This window comes from Peromyscus leucopus, chromosome 23, assembly GCF_004664715.2.
Source record: "Peromyscus leucopus breed LL Stock chromosome 23, UCI_PerLeu_2.1, whole genome shotgun sequence".
Lineage (NCBI taxonomy): Eukaryota > Metazoa > Chordata > Mammalia > Rodentia > Cricetidae > Peromyscus > Peromyscus leucopus.
Genome location: NC_051082.1, coordinates 13264593 through 13280060, shown reverse-complemented (window position 1 = coordinate 13280060; position 15468 = coordinate 13264593). Strand labels below are relative to the sequence as shown.

The 15468-nt window shown below is 54.4% G+C and overlaps 1 protein-coding gene across 4 annotated transcripts in view; it reads left to right on the top strand.

Annotated features, from left to right (window-relative positions):
• The first annotated feature begins 5429 nt into the window (after positions 1 to 5429).
• Positions 5430 to 15468, top strand: part of Cux2 (cut like homeobox 2) — a 188665-nt gene continuing 178626 nt past the window's right edge. For 2 of the 4 annotated variants that reach the window (XM_028855643.2, XM_037198680.1), the window contains exon 1: positions 5430 to 6112. The gene's annotated coding sequence lies outside the window, so the exon portion shown is untranslated. The remainder of the gene's footprint in view (positions 6113 to 15468) is intronic. The other 2 variants (XM_037198682.1, XM_037198683.1) reach the window with 1 other exon arrangement.

Genomic DNA, 15468 nt, shown 5'->3' with positions numbered 1-15468 from the left:
GTTCACAGCACCCCAATTGGAGACACACTCGGGTGCTCAGTATGCCCCCCCCCTCCCGAGGCTCCCCACGCCCTGCATTCGGGCAGAATCGTGGCAGGTGCGGCGACGATCAGGGGCGGGGGAAGCCGTGCGGATAACCGCGCTCTGAGAGCATTCTGCCTGGCCAGTGACATTCCCAGAGGACGTGACAGCACGTCTGGAGATTAAAAAAAAAGGGGGGGGGGACGACACGACGGGCCCACTTTCTCTTTTTAATCTCCCCGCAGATCTCGTTAAGTTGCCTCTGATAAGTGGCTCCAGCTCCTCTCTTCTCTGTCCCCACTTCTCGCTCCCCTCCTCCCTCAAAGCCATCGAGCCGGGGAGAGAAAATCGGGGCACTCAGGCATGCAGTTAATAACTGCGAGAGCCGTGCAATTCCTGGTCCGCGCCCGAGTTGAGGTTACAGTTTGGGGGCCGGCTGAGATGGGCAGGGTTGTAAGCTGTGCTTGCTGATTTAAAGGATGCTAAAGTGGCCTTTGGTGACGGGGGGGGGGGGAGAGAGAGAGAGAGAGAGAGAGAGAGAGAGAGAGAGAGAGAGAGAGAGAGAGAGAGAGAGTTGGGTAGCCACATTGGGCACGGCACGGAGGCCAATGGTAATCGTATTCCCTGCTAATGTTTGTAAATGAGACCCGGGCAGGCTGGGGGGACAGCGTCTTTATTTATGATTGATGTTCTGTAACATAAGGAATGACAAGAACGCAGCCGACTAGAGGGGAGCGAGCAGCTGGGCTGGCGGAAGCCCTTAGCCGGGTGCTATTGTTATTCTGCTGGAGAGAATTGCCACGGTGAGGTTTACAGCGCCGGTATTTGCCCGGGGTCGGCGGGAATGCCACTTAACACAATTCTCATTAGATAAACTCGCTTTCCATCCAGGAGCCCCGGGCTGCAGGGGTGGTGGGAGAGAGGATGGCCCCGGGGGGCGGTGAGGTCTGGGTGGGGCTTCCCGCATTGGTGTCTGAGCTGGGGGGTGTTAATGCTCGATGCTCCTTGCCCCTAGTCTTGGTGGGGAGTCCTTTGTGGAAGGTCACCCCAGTCTTGGTTCCAGCGGACTCCCCAAGGGTCTGCAAGCCTTTTGTTAAGGTCTTAGAACACACTGAGGTAGAAAAGGCGATCTGAGCTGCAAGGTGGTTATTGGGGTGGTGGACAGGCCTGTCCAGGTGGCAGGGACTGGCCACACTAAGACCTCTCCCCAGCAGGGGATGGTGCAAGGGTGTGTGTGTGTGTGGAAACTCATTAAGACAATGGCTGTGTGTCTGGCACAAACAGGCTCCCGGGGAAGGAGGGGGGGGCTCATCTGAATCGATGTAAAGAGGAGGGGGTGTCCCCCAGGGAGTTTGAAAAGGCTGCATAGTTCTAGAGCTCAGAGAAATGACTGGTGGCTACAGGATGCAGCTGCCCAGGCCCAGGCCAGCACAGCTGCCCACTCTCTGCCCTGGTCTCGGACTCCTCTGTGGTCCCTTGCACAGGCAAAGCCCAGGGTCTTCCGGGCATCCATCTCTCAGCCCTTTGCCCAAGGGACCCCTTTCTGGTACATTCTGCTTGTGACTCCTCTTCCGCGGTCCCTTGCGTTTTCATTTCTCGCCCTCCACAGAGGAGAGGAAACTTCTACAGCTTATTGTGACATGCAGGTAGGAACTGTGTGGGTCTGTGCAGGCTCAGAGCTTGGGGGGGGGGGCTCCCTCACCCACCCAGGGCTGGTGGCCTGGGAGGACTGTGCGGCTTGTATCCTGGGTTGTTCAGGTTGAAGGTTTCCTTGCAGCTTGATTTCCTGAGTCTTAAAGTGACCGAGCCAGTAAAAAGCAGCCCCATGTCCCCAGGCTGGACCACATTGCTGACACTGCCCCATTTGGGACAAGAAAGGTGACCTTGTGCCAGCTGGGCTCTCAGCCCTCTGGAAGTATATATTTTTTTTAAACATGGAAACTGTCCAGTTAGTCATTATTTTTTTTCCCAGCGCGTTCTCTGAGCACGGTGGAGCGATCGGGCTGGTTCTGGCTCGGTGGGATGGAAGTCAGTCAGCAACCCCAGTGGTTGGGGACTTAAGGAATGACTCCAAAGGTCATTGGATGTGGGTACCCCACCCTGGCCCGCCTCCCTCACCTCCCCCACTCTTCTTCTTCTCCCCTTCTCTGCTGGTAGCCGCCCAGGAATGAGCAGAAAATGAGAAGAAATAAAATCGCGTCCTGAGTTAATGCTGGCATATTTCATTTGGTTATAGGATGGTTTTATGGGGGAACATCACTAATGCGGGCATGTTTTATGGCTTTTCTGTGTATTATCGTTGTAACTGGATTCATGGGCTCATGGTTTTTCTTTTCTATTTTCCTTGATCTCTACTCTCTTTTAAGTGATGTTCTGGGTCCTGGCCCCCAGACCCTCTTTTCCTCTCCCCTCCAAAGAGAGTTGCTTAAGCTACGCAGTTACGGGTACCCAGTCTGAATGAGGGGATGGGGGTCACTTTGCCCAGCTGTGTGTGTGGGAGAGGTGGTGGCCCCTCCCAGGAGACTTGGGTAGGAAAATGCCATCGCACTTTGAGCAATCAGTGGGACCCTCAAGATGAGCCAGCAAGGCTGGGCTTTTTAGAGGGTGTCTTACAGAAACTTCTGGAATGGCTGGAAGCCAGGTATTTTGTTTTGTGGAATATTGTTCCGTGCTCAAAGTTCAGAAAGGAGTGTGGATAGAATTAAAATATCATAACCCTGTGATGTTCAGAAGCAGGTAAATTTTACCTCTCAGCTGTGAAGTACTTAGACATTCATTAGAGCCCGTGACAGCTTGCCTCACCTAAAATGTGCTATCATTTCACACGTGTCAAAATCCTCCTTTCTGCCCGTGATGGCGGTAAATAAGCCATCAGCCCTGTTGGTGATTCCTAACTTTGGAAACTTTGACGGTGTAGAATTAATTGCTGTCAGTCAGAGCGGGGAGGAGGCTGGAAGGGTGTGCCCTGCCCGGCCAGCATGTAGGACCTCTAGAGGAGGGGGATGGGATGGGGGACAGGTGGAGAAGGTATGTGGGATCAGGGGAACCTGTTCTAGAAACATCTCAAGGTGAAGCCCAAACCACCGTCCCAGAGCCGACTGACTGGGTGGGCCATTCCATCTGCCTTCCTGGTTTCCGAGACCTTTCTCCCTTCCCTCAGAAGGAGCTGGCAGCAGATGTTGAGCATGTATTTACGGAGAGCCCAGCCATCATTTCTGGGCACCCCCTGCCCCCCGAGTCCTGCTTAGAAATTGCTTCTCAGAGATGGGCTTTCAGTTGGAGGGCCGGGCATGAGCAGAGCACCCCTCCCCCAGATTGTGTGTGTGTGTGTGTGTGTGTGTGTGTGTGTGTGTGTGTGTGTTGGGGGTGTGTGTGTGCGGTATCTTAGAATTCCACTTCAGGAGATGGAGACAGTTTGAGGAGCAGACTGAGCACTGTGGCGTCTGGGTGGCCTGCGCAGAGCTGGTGGCCTGGGGGTTGGGGTGGGGTGTACCCGCATACGCCGCACAAATAAAATAATTGGCTTTCCCCCACCCCCGCCTGTCCTTCTTCCTTTTTCTTTTAACTTGCCCATTAAGAGAGGATTCTGTCTTCAAACTTGACATTCTGTGAGGTAACCTTTCTTCCGGCAGATGGTGTCTTACACGTGAACACCTTGGCTGGTCTAAGTTTGGACCTGGTTGATGGCAGCCGGGGGGGGGGGGGGGGGGGCTGCCCAGACACTGTGGATTTCTTTGTACGCCATTTTCTGCAAGGGGACCAAGTGCCAAGGGGACCGGTTCCTGGTCACCTGGTGCTGAGGCAGGGGCCTGGGACAGGTGAGGCTCAGGCGGGGCATGAAGTGGTCGTTACCCACCTTTTCTTTCTGTCTGTCTTTCTTTCTTTCCTTCTTTCTTTTTCTTTCTTTCTTTCTTTCTTTCTTTCTTTCTTTCTTTCTTTCTTTCTTTCTTTCTTTCTTTCTTTCTTTCTTTCTTTCTTTCTCTTTCTTTCTCTCTCTCTCTCTCTCTCTGTCTCTCTCTCCCTCCCCCCCCTCCCTCCCTCTCTCCCTTTCTTTTTTTAGGGACTGACTAGCCCAGGCTTCCCTCAGACTCTGGATCCTGCCGCCTCATCTTTCCAAGGGCTAGGACCACAGGCAACCCTGCGCCAGCCTCCTTTTGATCCTGGCCTTGGGACCTGCGTCTTCTAGGGTGGAGGGAGATTACCCAGCACCCCAGGTCTCCCAGATGACGGAGCCACTGTGTGGGCAGACTGAGGTAGAGATGAAAGGTGTGGGCCCTTCTGGACCAGTTCAAGGTGTCCCATTCTGATGGTTTAGCCCCAGCTTGAGCCCTGCCTGCTATGGCCGGTGTTGGTGGTGATGGTGGGGGCTGTTGGTCCCTGAAGCAATTTTGTTCTGAGACAAGAAATTCTTAGGGTGGAGTCCATTGTATGCTGAGCCTCCCTGACTCCCTGGCAAAGGAAGGGTATTTTCCTATGATACATACGTTAAACTCTGAATTCCTTTGTTCCGGTGACTGCCATATGACCTGACCCCCCCCTTCCCCATCTCTGCCCCCGACTCACTCTACCCTGCCCCTCTATCACACAGACCCCCCCCCCCTACCCATGGCCGTTGCACATGTATTTCCTCTGCCTGGAACCCCGCCCCCACCCCACCCCCTCACCCCCACCCCCACCCCACCCCCACCCCACCCCCGCCTCCCATGGCCTTCTTTGTCCTCAGTCTCTAATTATCACCACTCTCCCCCCAAAACAGCCAAGTAAGTCTCACAGCTCCCCGTTTTATTTGTGCATATGTTGTGTGTGTGTGTGCATGTGCGCATGTGTGTGCGCGCGCGCAGATATGTGTGTACAGATGCCTGTGGGTATGCATGGAAGGCCAGTGGTTGGCATCAGCTGTCTCCCTCAGTCACTAGCCACCTTATTTTTTTGCGTCAGATTGTGATGCCGAGTTCTGATGGTTGATGGACATGGCCCCGAGTCTCCTGGAAAGAGCGTTACTGAGGGATGAGCTGTGGTGTGTCTGTGGGGGATCATCTTCATGGCTTTGGGAGGACCCAGTCGGAAAGCGTGCGGCACTGTTCCCTGGTTTGGGTCCCGGGTTGTGTAAGAGCCAGCCACAAGAGGATGCGTGTGTGTGTGTGTGTGTGTGTGTGTGTGTGTGTGTGTGTGTGTGTATGTGTGTGTGTGTGTTCTTGTGTTCTCTCTGCTTCTGGTGGTGAATGTGCCTGGCTGCTTCAAGCCTTTTCAGGTTCCTCTGAGCCATCTCCCCAGCCTGACTTTGTTGTTGTTATTTTGTTTTGCTTTTGTTTTTTTGAGACAGGGTCTCACTGTGTAGCCCTGGCTGTCCTGGAACTCGCTCTGTAGACCAGGCTGGCCTTGAACTCACAGAGATCTGCCTGCCTCTGCCTCCCGAGTGCTGGGATTAAAGGCGTGTGCTACCACATCCGGCCACTTGTGTGTTTTAATGCGAAGGTTTTAATCCAGGGTTTCTAGGGACCTGCATTTTCCCACGGGTTGACCTCAGAACTTTCTGGGGGGTGTGTGGTGGCTTTATGCATCCGAGGTAGCAGTTGTCAGCCACCAAATGTGGTAACTGTCTTCCACAAAGGACAATCACATACTTTGAGGGTCCTAGTTCACCATCCAACTCTGCCTCCATAGTGTGTATGGAGCCTTAGCCAATGAAAATTAACGGGTGTGTCTGGACTGTAGCCCATAAGAGCAAAGAGGTGTGGCCCGCCATCCTCAATAAGTCAATAAAACTTTATTCACAAAAGGAGGTAACAATAGCCATGGATGGGCCTGGGGGCTGTGGTTATACCCCCTCACGTCCTGGTTGTGAAATATCTGCCATATACGTGAGCCATTTCTGGATTTTTTTCCTTTTCAAGTTTGAATGCGTTTCCTCAGCTTTAAGACGGAAGCCCTGCCTGGCTTCCAGTCCTGTCTCCCGTCTCACCACAGCTCTGTGACCTTGAGTGGTGACTAGCCTCTCTGTGCCTTTCTCTTTCAGTGGGACTGTTAGTATTCTCCTACTCCATGGAGTACGGCGGTGTTCAGCAGAGCGTGGGGCGTGAGATCATGCTTTGTAAGTGCCTCGTTCCTTCCTAGGTATTTTTAGAGGGTGTGGGAGCAGCAGCCAGAACCTGCCGGCCTGGCAGGCTGTGTCTTAAGGCTTTTTGGGTGTTGCAGTGTGCTTTCCTAGTACCATGCAGGCTGCCTGCGGAGGTGATGGAGGTGGCAGCATGGAGCCCTGTCTGGCCCACGGACACATCTGTCTGTCTGTCTTGTGGACGAGTCGGGACGTGAACGTGTTCTCGTGAAAGCTGTTGGCGTTGAGAACATGGGAGATGTTAACTCAGAAATGCAGCTTCTTTGGTTTCCTTGTAGATGAGTGTCCTTGAGTGCCGGGAAGGGAGTGAGACCCAGGAAGGGCGTTCCCAGCTGAGGGAACAGCCGGTGCAAACGCGGAAAGGATTGGGGGTCCACTGAGGGACAGGACAGCTGGAGGGTCAAGGTCACTGGCTGTCAAGGTTACCTGGTCCTGGTTGCTTGGCTGTCTTATCAGGTGCCTTGCGTCAGAAAAAGCTCCTTCGAGGGACCCCCAAAGCTCCCGATGGTCCCCCTGGAGAGAGACGGGTGTGGTACAGAGTCCAGTAGCCAGTTGCCTTCAAAAGTGGTCCCCAGGCTGCCTGCTCAGACCCCTCCCCACCCCCAGCCCTGCCTCTGCCATCCTCTAGCCAAACCAAACTGCAGTTCCCGGATATACGTTTGTCATTAGAAAGAAAGACAGAAGAAAATCAATCCCCAGGCAGGCGCGGTGCCGCGAGTTGGTTGTCTGCCCGGGGCTCCTGGAGCCCAGCAGTGCTTAAGACTGTGCGAGCCGCCGCCGTCACTCAAGCTGGACAGGACCAATGGCTCCCTGGGAGCCACTCTGCTGGATTGGCTCCTCCAGTCGGCTGCCGAGGTGTGGGTGCTGTGGCCGGGGAAACCACAGAGATCACCCCAGCCTCCTTGGTGTGGCAGGTCTCCCTGAAAGGACCGTCACTCAGCAGCATGTCATTTGGTGCCTGTTGTCCCTCATGAGCACCTCTGGACACCTGCGTCGTCGTCGGTAGGCCGTGTTGAGGGATCAAGTCTTATGTCTGCTGCTGAGGAGCTGTGTGGCCTGGGCTGAGTTACTTACCCTCTCTGGGCCATGGCTGCTCATCTATAAAGTGCCGCTAGCAGCAGTATCCCTCAGACTGAGGTGCTGGGAGCCCAGCACACAGAAGCGCTAGAGAGAGCTGGAATTTATAACTGCCATTGTTTTACTCCGTAGATGTGTGTTTACCACTCATGGGGACACTAATAACGATAATTAGTAATTATATAAATAATAGCATAGCAACATAATTAAGATAACTTGTAAACCATGTGGTTAGAGGATACAGATATTGTGTAGATGTTCTCAGGAAGGCTGGGTGCCAGGGACCTGCCAGGTGACAGGCACGGGCAAGGTGGATCCACACATCTGGACACTGGGCTTGTCACCGGACGTTGGGCGTGGGACCAAGCTGCACCTGGCTTTCTGGAAACAGTGACTCTTCAAGCAGAGATCCGAAGGCCGTGGTCAGGGAACTCTCCCCAAGGCGGGAACAGCGTGTGCAAAGGCCCAGGGGTCAGAGATTCCAGCTGTGCTGTGGGAACTGCTTGCCTGGACGCTTCCCCTCCTCTCCCAAGGGACGGGTGGTCGCTACACCGTCACACACTTCATTTTGTAACCAGTTAACCCACTTCGCTCACTTCCCCTTTCAATCTCACGGCTGTGCACGGCGCTGCCGGGGGTTCAAATCCCAGCTCCGCCGCGTGCTAGCCGTGTGTCCTTGGGCAACCGCTTTCTCTTTGGAAGCTTGGTTTTCCCACCCACAGGTGGGCATGCAAGTGGGTGGCTCTGCTGGTCAGGGGTGCCAGGGCGTGTCGTATAGGACTCTGGCTCCAGAGAAGGCGACAGGTCCCAACCGCTCAGCCTCCCTCCACAGGTGCCACGCAGTACACGGGGGGGAGGGGGGGGGGAGCTGGGACGGGCCCAGCGCGTTTCCTTTGCTTTGCTCCCCATCTTCATGTCTGCTCCTTGGAGGCAGCAGACCAGAAAGCGAGGGCACCTGATTAGGGCTCCCACTGCCGGGAAATGCCCTTGAAGGTGTCCATCAGATCCTGAGGGAGCTGCCGCTGTCACTGTGCCCTGGCCCTGTGGTCTGGCCTTGCCTGGTCCACAAGCCCTGTGCAGTTAGTTCAGTTTTCTCCCCTTCCATCCGTCTGGAACCTATCTCTCTCTCTCTCTCTCTCTCTCTCTCTCTCTGGTACCGTCACTGCTTCCTGGCAGTACCCAGCAGCCCCTTCCAACCACAGGCCCTTTGTTCTTACCCTCTGGCCTGCTCCCTCCCGGAGCTCTTCCTTTGGCTCGCTGACCCCTGCTTTTGTAGCCCCCATTTAGAGAGAACCCCATCATCCTTTCTGGGATACTCCTTACTCTGCTCCCGCTGATCCGATTGCTCATTCATTCATTCATTCATTCATTTCTTCCTTCCTCCTCCTGTGCTCCTCCCCTCAGGGAGTCGCAACGACAGAGCACTCAGCTAATGGGAACCGGTTCGGCCTCAGGCCAGTGGTGAGCCTGGTTTATCTTTAGCTCTCTGCGTCTTGCTTTAGAAACCGGTGACCCCAATTCCAGCCCCCTTCTAATTAATGTGGCTGTGAGTTAATTTCCAGTGGCTGTGGGCCACCCGTGAAGGTTTGCCAGCCTCAGCCATCGGAAACTCAAAGCGCTTAGGGACGGCGTCCTGGGGATAGGACAGATACCATGCTTAACAACTCAGAGGGATCCAGGAGGAGCTGAGGGCATGGGGACAGGGACTCCAGTCTAAAGACTGAGTCCATTCTGGAGACGGATCTGGCGTGAGCTGCCCTGGGACCTGGGCAGGGAGGCCTCGGGTAACCTCTCTGCCTCGGTTTATCTATTAGATTCAGGCCCCCCTCCTCTTGGGACGTGAAATAAGGCACAGAGGGCCTTGACCGTGGCCTGGAGCCAGCTCGTTCCTCAGCAAACCAAATTCGTCTCCATGGCATCTCTTGCTCCCGTGTCTCTCTCTCTTTGGGGCCTCTGAATCCGCTCCGAAGTGCCAGGTCTCTGGGTGGGGGTGGCTGCTCTGGCGTCAGATGGGAGGCGTCACTTAAGTTCCTGTGACGCACGGGTGCCCCATGGCCTCCTCTAACCCAACATAATCAGCCTCTTTGTCCTGCTTGGCCCGCTGAGAGCCAGAAGCGGGGCGTTGAGAGGAGGGTCCCTTGGCTTCGGGAGGTAAGAGCATGCATGCTCTTGGAGTGCCCATGCAGCTGGGTGGCTCTTGTGTCTTTATGCGAGCCAGACGGACGTGAGAGCCCTTGGCTCACACTGCTCTGTGCATCCAAAGCCCCTGTCGGTTCCCATTTTATTATGCCAAGTCCAGTGCCGTATTTCCCACAAGTGGCATTGCCAGGATTATTGCCCAGGACCTGCTGGCCTCTGTGAGTGAGCCTTGGATCCAGTATGGCCAGGGGTGCCTGTGCAGGGCTGAGCCCACTGTCCCCCCCATCCCTGCTCAGGCCCCCCCCTGCTTCCCCACATTTACCTCTCTGCGGGCGGCCCCCCCCCCCCCCCCCCCCGCTCCTTTTCGAAACAGTCTCCTATGGCCTAGGCTGTTTCCAAACTCGCTATGTAGCCAAGGATGACCCTTAACTCCTGATCTTCCTGCCTCTTCCTCCCCAGTGTGGGAATTACAGATGTGCACACCACCCCACGGTTTATGCGGTGCTGGGGTATGGAACCCGGAGCTTTGGGTACCCCAGGCAAGCACTGTGCCAACTGAGCCAAGTCCCCGGCCTCTGCAAATAACTTCCTACTACTGTCCACTCTAGGAAATGATCCTGACCCCAGCCCAGAGCGGCCTGGGCAGCTCTAATCAGTGACTCCAGACAAATGGTTCTGAACCTGTGGGTCGAGACCCTGTGGGAGGGCCAAATGACCCTTTCACGAGGGTCACCTAAGACCATCAGAAAACCCAGATATTTAGAATTCGTAACAGTAGCAAAATTACAGTCATGAAGTAGCAACGAAAATAATCGTATGGCTGGGGGTCACCACAGCATGAGGAACTGAAAGGGTCGCAGCATTAGGAAGGTTGAGAACCACTGCTCTAGAACGTTCCTTTGTCTGGATGGATAGCGAGTGCTACCCGCCATCCAGCCCGCCCTCCCACCAGGGTGGGGCGGCATGGCACACCCCCCCCCCCAGTCCTGTGGCCTGTCTGTGTTCCACAAGATGAAACTCCGGGCTGGACTGATAATAAGCAGGCTATTGATTCCTGCTGTGGTCGTTATCAAGATTTATTTAGTCAATATGGCCTCCCCGCTCAATAAATCGTGTCGTTGATAAAGAAGGAAGGAGACGGACTTGTAGACTGTATTAAAAAAGTTTTTCAGATTTTCGTTTAACAGCTGACGCCATCCCCCATCCTTCCCAAGCTGAGCCCTGTAGCAGCAGCCCAGACTGCCGGCAAACTTGACACCCGTGAATTTGATGTCCTCACCTTCCTGCCAGGCTCTGGTACACCCCCATACCATCAGCGCCCCATTTTCTCATTCGACATCCACAGTCTTTTGGGGCTGACGGTGCAGTTACCCTAGACTATAGATGAAGTCTCTGAGGTCCAGAGTGGTCTGACTATAAGCTCAAGATCACCCAGGAGTCCGGGCGGTCTGGCTGGAGTGTTTGTTCAGAATCTGGACGTAAATGGTACACTGTGTTTTAGCTAGGTGCTGTGAGCGGGCCCAGGGCCGGGCGGTGGCTCTAAGCGTCAGCCAGACAAACGGATGCAGAAGCGCAGACATGGAAATGGAAGAGAGAGAAGTGTTGTTGAAGTCAGATGGGGGTGTCCATCCATGTCCACTCAGGGTGGCTGGTGATGGAGGCCACCCTGTGTAGGTGATGCTCAGGCTGTGAGAAGGAGTTGATTAGGCAAAATGCAGGCAGAAGAGAGCTCAGAGCCACAGGCAACTAACTCCCTGCCCTGGGGAGGCTGGACCACATCCGAGTGCAGAGATAAGGGTTTGAAGGGAAATGTCCACCCATGAAGGGCTCAGTGTTTGAACAGTTGGTCCCAGCTGGTGGCTCCCTTTAGAGCGACTGGGGAACCTCTGTGAGTTGGGGCCCTCGGGAGGAGGTGGGTCCCTTTAATATAGGCGTGGGGCTTGAGGGTTAAGTGTCCGGCTCCGATGTCTGTCTGTCCTGCCCATTTCCCCTGAGATGTGTGGAAGTCTGGTCCCTCCCCTCTGTAAACACGGGGCTGCCTGCTACCGTGCGTTCCCTGACGCTGTGGATGGTGCCTCGTCACCCAGAGTAACCCTCCCTCCTTCAAGGTGCCCGTTAGGTATTCGGTCACAGGGAGGAAGCCACAGCACAAGGTATGTGTGTGTTGGGGGGGTGCTGGCCCCATTTTTCTGTCCCCAAGAAACCCGAGAAGCTGGCCGGCTGCCCCTTCTACCTTAACCACCTTCCAGAATGTCATCGTGTGTGCTGTTTATGTCCCTAAGTCTTCCACCCACCCTGCAGCTACTTCCAGCTGCCGCCTCCCTACATGTCCCCCCCCCCCGCCCTCCCCCATGTCCCCATCCCACCTCTTGATGTCACGTTCTTGTTCGCGTTTTTTTCAGGCCCAGTCACTCTCTGGTGGCCTTTCCGTTGGGGATCCTTCTCAGGGGTCTTCCTTCTCAGTGTCTCTTCCCTTCGTCCCCTGGGTGACTTGTCAAATCCACCCCTCCCCTCCCCCAGTTATCTCTTTCTCCCAAACCGACCCACTCGGCAGCTTTATTTACACAGCTCCCCCAATCTGTTTGATCAACACCTCAAAAATTGTATTTTATATTTATTGACTTAATTTTATCCGTCTGTCTTACCTGCACGTGTGGATACGCACCCTGTAAGAGTGCCTGGCGCCTGTGGGGACCAGAAGAGGGTGTGAGAATCTTCTGGAACTGGAGGGGCAGGTGGTTGTGAGCTGCAGCCTTTCTAATATACAGCCTCATCTACAACCTTCTGTGTGTGCCGGGAACCGAACCCAGGTCCTCTTCAGGAGCAGCCAGGGCTCGGCCACTGAGCCATCTCTCCAGCCACTATGGACACCTTTTGACTGGGTGTGGCAAAGATGTCTCTAGCTCCAGAGGACCGTGTTGAACCCTCCTCCCCTAGGCCTCCACCCGAGGACCACTCAGAGCCACAAGACAGAAACTATTGGCTCCCTGTCCCCCCTCCCTCCTCCTGTCAGTCTGCCCTTCAATCAAGGGGTTCACCTCCCACTGCCCATGCATCCCATTCTCCCATTTCCCACTACTGGCAACTGGACAGAGTCCCTGTCACTTCCCCTGGACTTTGCTCGCCTGGCTTATCTCTTGGGCTACCTTTGGCTTCCCAGCCAGTGGAGTGTTTATAGATCGGGTAAGAGGCGGGCGGATCGGTGAGTTCGAGGCCGGCCTGGTCTACAGAGTGAGTTCCAGGACAGCCTGGGCTACCCAGTGAAACCCTATTTTGAAGAGAGAGAGAGAGAGAGAGAGAGAGAGAGAGAGAGAGAGAGAGAGAGAGAGAGAGAGAGAGAGAGAGAGAGAAGGAGGAGGAGGAGGAGGAGGAGGAGGAGGAGGAGGAGGAGGAGGAGGAGAAAAAGAACCAGCTTTTTGGGTCCCCCAGCTTTTGAGGCAGAGTCCTCAGACGTGACTGTTCAGCCTCCACACGCCACTTTCTGACCTCAGGGTTTGTAGCGTTGTTGGGCTTGTGACTCCTGCCTTGAAGTCTCCAGCCATTTTGTTGTGCTGTCTATTTCTCTCATTTTCGGCACTTTGCTTTGTGTGTTTAGATGTTTTTATTAGGTGCCTGTAAGCTTATAACAGCTATGCCTTCCGAGTGATAGTTCATTCTCTAGCAATGTTACATTTTTTTAAAAAGTCTATTCTGTCTCCTATTGATACATCTTTTTAAATGTGTGTGTGTGTGTGTGTGTGTGTGTGTGTGTGTGTGTGTGATATACATGCAGTTCCCCTTGGATGCCAGAAGAGGGTGCTGGACCCCCTCCCCCAGAGCTAGACTTATCGGCAAGTGTGAGCTTCCATATGGGTGCTAGTACCGTGCTCGGGTCCTCTGCAAGAACAGTTTTAACCACTGAGCCGTCTCTCCAGCCGCTACTTGATACCTCTATGTGGAGGCTTCTACTTGGAGTCCGTTTGTATCTTTGACAAAGTGTCCACTGCAGACAATGTGCAGTTTTAATCTGGCCTCGGATCCTCTGCCTTTTGATTGGATTGTTTCATCCACTTATACTTAGTGTGTTTCTGATGTAGCGGAAATTGTGCTCGCCATCTTTCTTTCAGTTTCCCAAGTGTCTGGTGTCTGTTTTCTTCCCCTTTCTTTTACTGTTTTCCTGAGTATTTTCTAGTGTAGCACTTTAGTTTAATGACCCCCGCCCCCTTATTTCTTGGTTTTCTTCACAGTTACATAGGGTTTACCATATTTTTTCAAAAGGTTTATGTATTACGTATACAGTGTTCTGCCTGCACACCAGCAGAGGGCAGCAGATCTCATTACAGATGGTTGTGAAGCACCAGGTGGGTGCTGGGAATTGAACCTGGGTCCTCTGGAAGAGCAGCCAGTGCTCCTAACCGCTGAGCAGCCATCTCCCCAGCCCTGCCATATTCATTTTAACTTATCAAATCCGGCTCGGGTTGACCACTGTTTAACTCCTTCACGCCCCCATTCTTGCACATTCTCTAACACGGAGCCCTCCTCGGGCCCCTGGCTTCTCTTCTTTACCTGATCTTGAACAACGTTCCTTGCACTTTCCACTCTCTGGCCACAGGCCAGATCCCCCTGCCTCATACCCCTGGCATATTGATGCCCCTCCCCCACCATGCCATGCTCTCCGTCTCCCACTCCAGCCCTGTTGACCCACCCTTTCCCTCTGGCGGCTTGCAGAAATGGGTCTCCAGGGACTGGTCCCCCCCCCCTCCGCCCCCCCTCCCCCGACCCCGAGACAGGGTTTCTCCGTGTAGCTTTGGAGCCTGTCCTGGAGTAGACTTTGACCATGGAACCTGCAACTTGTGGGTCAGCCCATTGTTAGCTAATGACTATCTTTTTGTTTGTTTGTTTGTTTGTTTTTCCGAGACAGGGTTTCTCTGTGTAGCTTTGGAGCCTGTCCCGGATCTCACTCTGTAGCCCAGGCTGGCCTCGAACTCACAGAGATCCGCCTGGCTCTGCCTCCCGAGTGCTGGGATTAAAGGCGCGCACCACCACCGCCCTCAGGGCCTGGTCCTTGTGGGTATCTTGCCCCCCGCTCACTTCCCGTCCATGGTTCTGTGAAGTTCTTCCACCACACGTGCCCACAGCCGTGATGGTCTGTAGTCGCGTGGGGCCAACAGAACCCTCCGGAACCATGAGCTGAGACAAACCCCTTGGCCCCGAGGTCGCCTGCCGGTGTTTGGTCACGGTCGTGAAAAGGTAACCCAAAATAATGGGCTCCTGGTTGAGCCTGCCTCCCCCGGGGATGCCAGTCTCCTTCAAGCTTGGACTTCTCTTGTCGCTGGTGCGGCCCCTGACGTCGCACACGCCGGGGATCCACGATGGCAATTCCGTGGTGATTTTTGCTTTTTCTGGCCTCACGGTAGACTGTCTGGAAAATGGGCAGGTGCATCGCCCCAGATGAAGGGAGGGAGTGCTGGGAAAAATTTAGTATTTGAAAACGTGTACAAATAAATATTTTAAGTTACATTTGTTCATAAGTGTGTATGTGTGCATGCACATGTGTGTGTGTGTGTGTGTGTGTGTGTGTGTGTGTACACGTGCGTGCACTTGAGTATGCATGCAGAGAGGTCAGAGGACAACTTGCAGGGGCTCAGCTCTCTTATGCTACCCTGTGGGTCCTGGGAATTGAACTCAGGTCGTAGGGCTTAGTGGCAAGCACCTTTAGTCTTTGAGCCATCTTGCCAGCCCCCCCAGATATTAGCTTTTGTTTTCCTTATTTGGATTTAATGAGTAGATAAACCCTTAGTGCTTCCTCAGTACCCCCACCTGGATGATTTTATTCCCACCACCACACTACGATGTAGCTAGCCATCGTTAACCTCCCGTCTTTGGAAGAGGTCGCCGATGCTCAGAGAGGTCAAGTGACTTGCCCCACGCCGCACAGCGGAGCCAGGCAGTCTGAGCGCAGAGTCTGCACCCCCAGGCTTGCTCACTGGTCTGACTGGGAAGTGGCTATGTGTGCCCAGCGCTCCTCTCCTAAAGCCAGGTTGTGTGGCGTCGGATGGGAGCACGCGCGGGTGACCCCCCCAGGAGACAGAGATGCTGGGCAGGCGTGGGAGCCGGGGCCAGAATTCCCGCCAGTG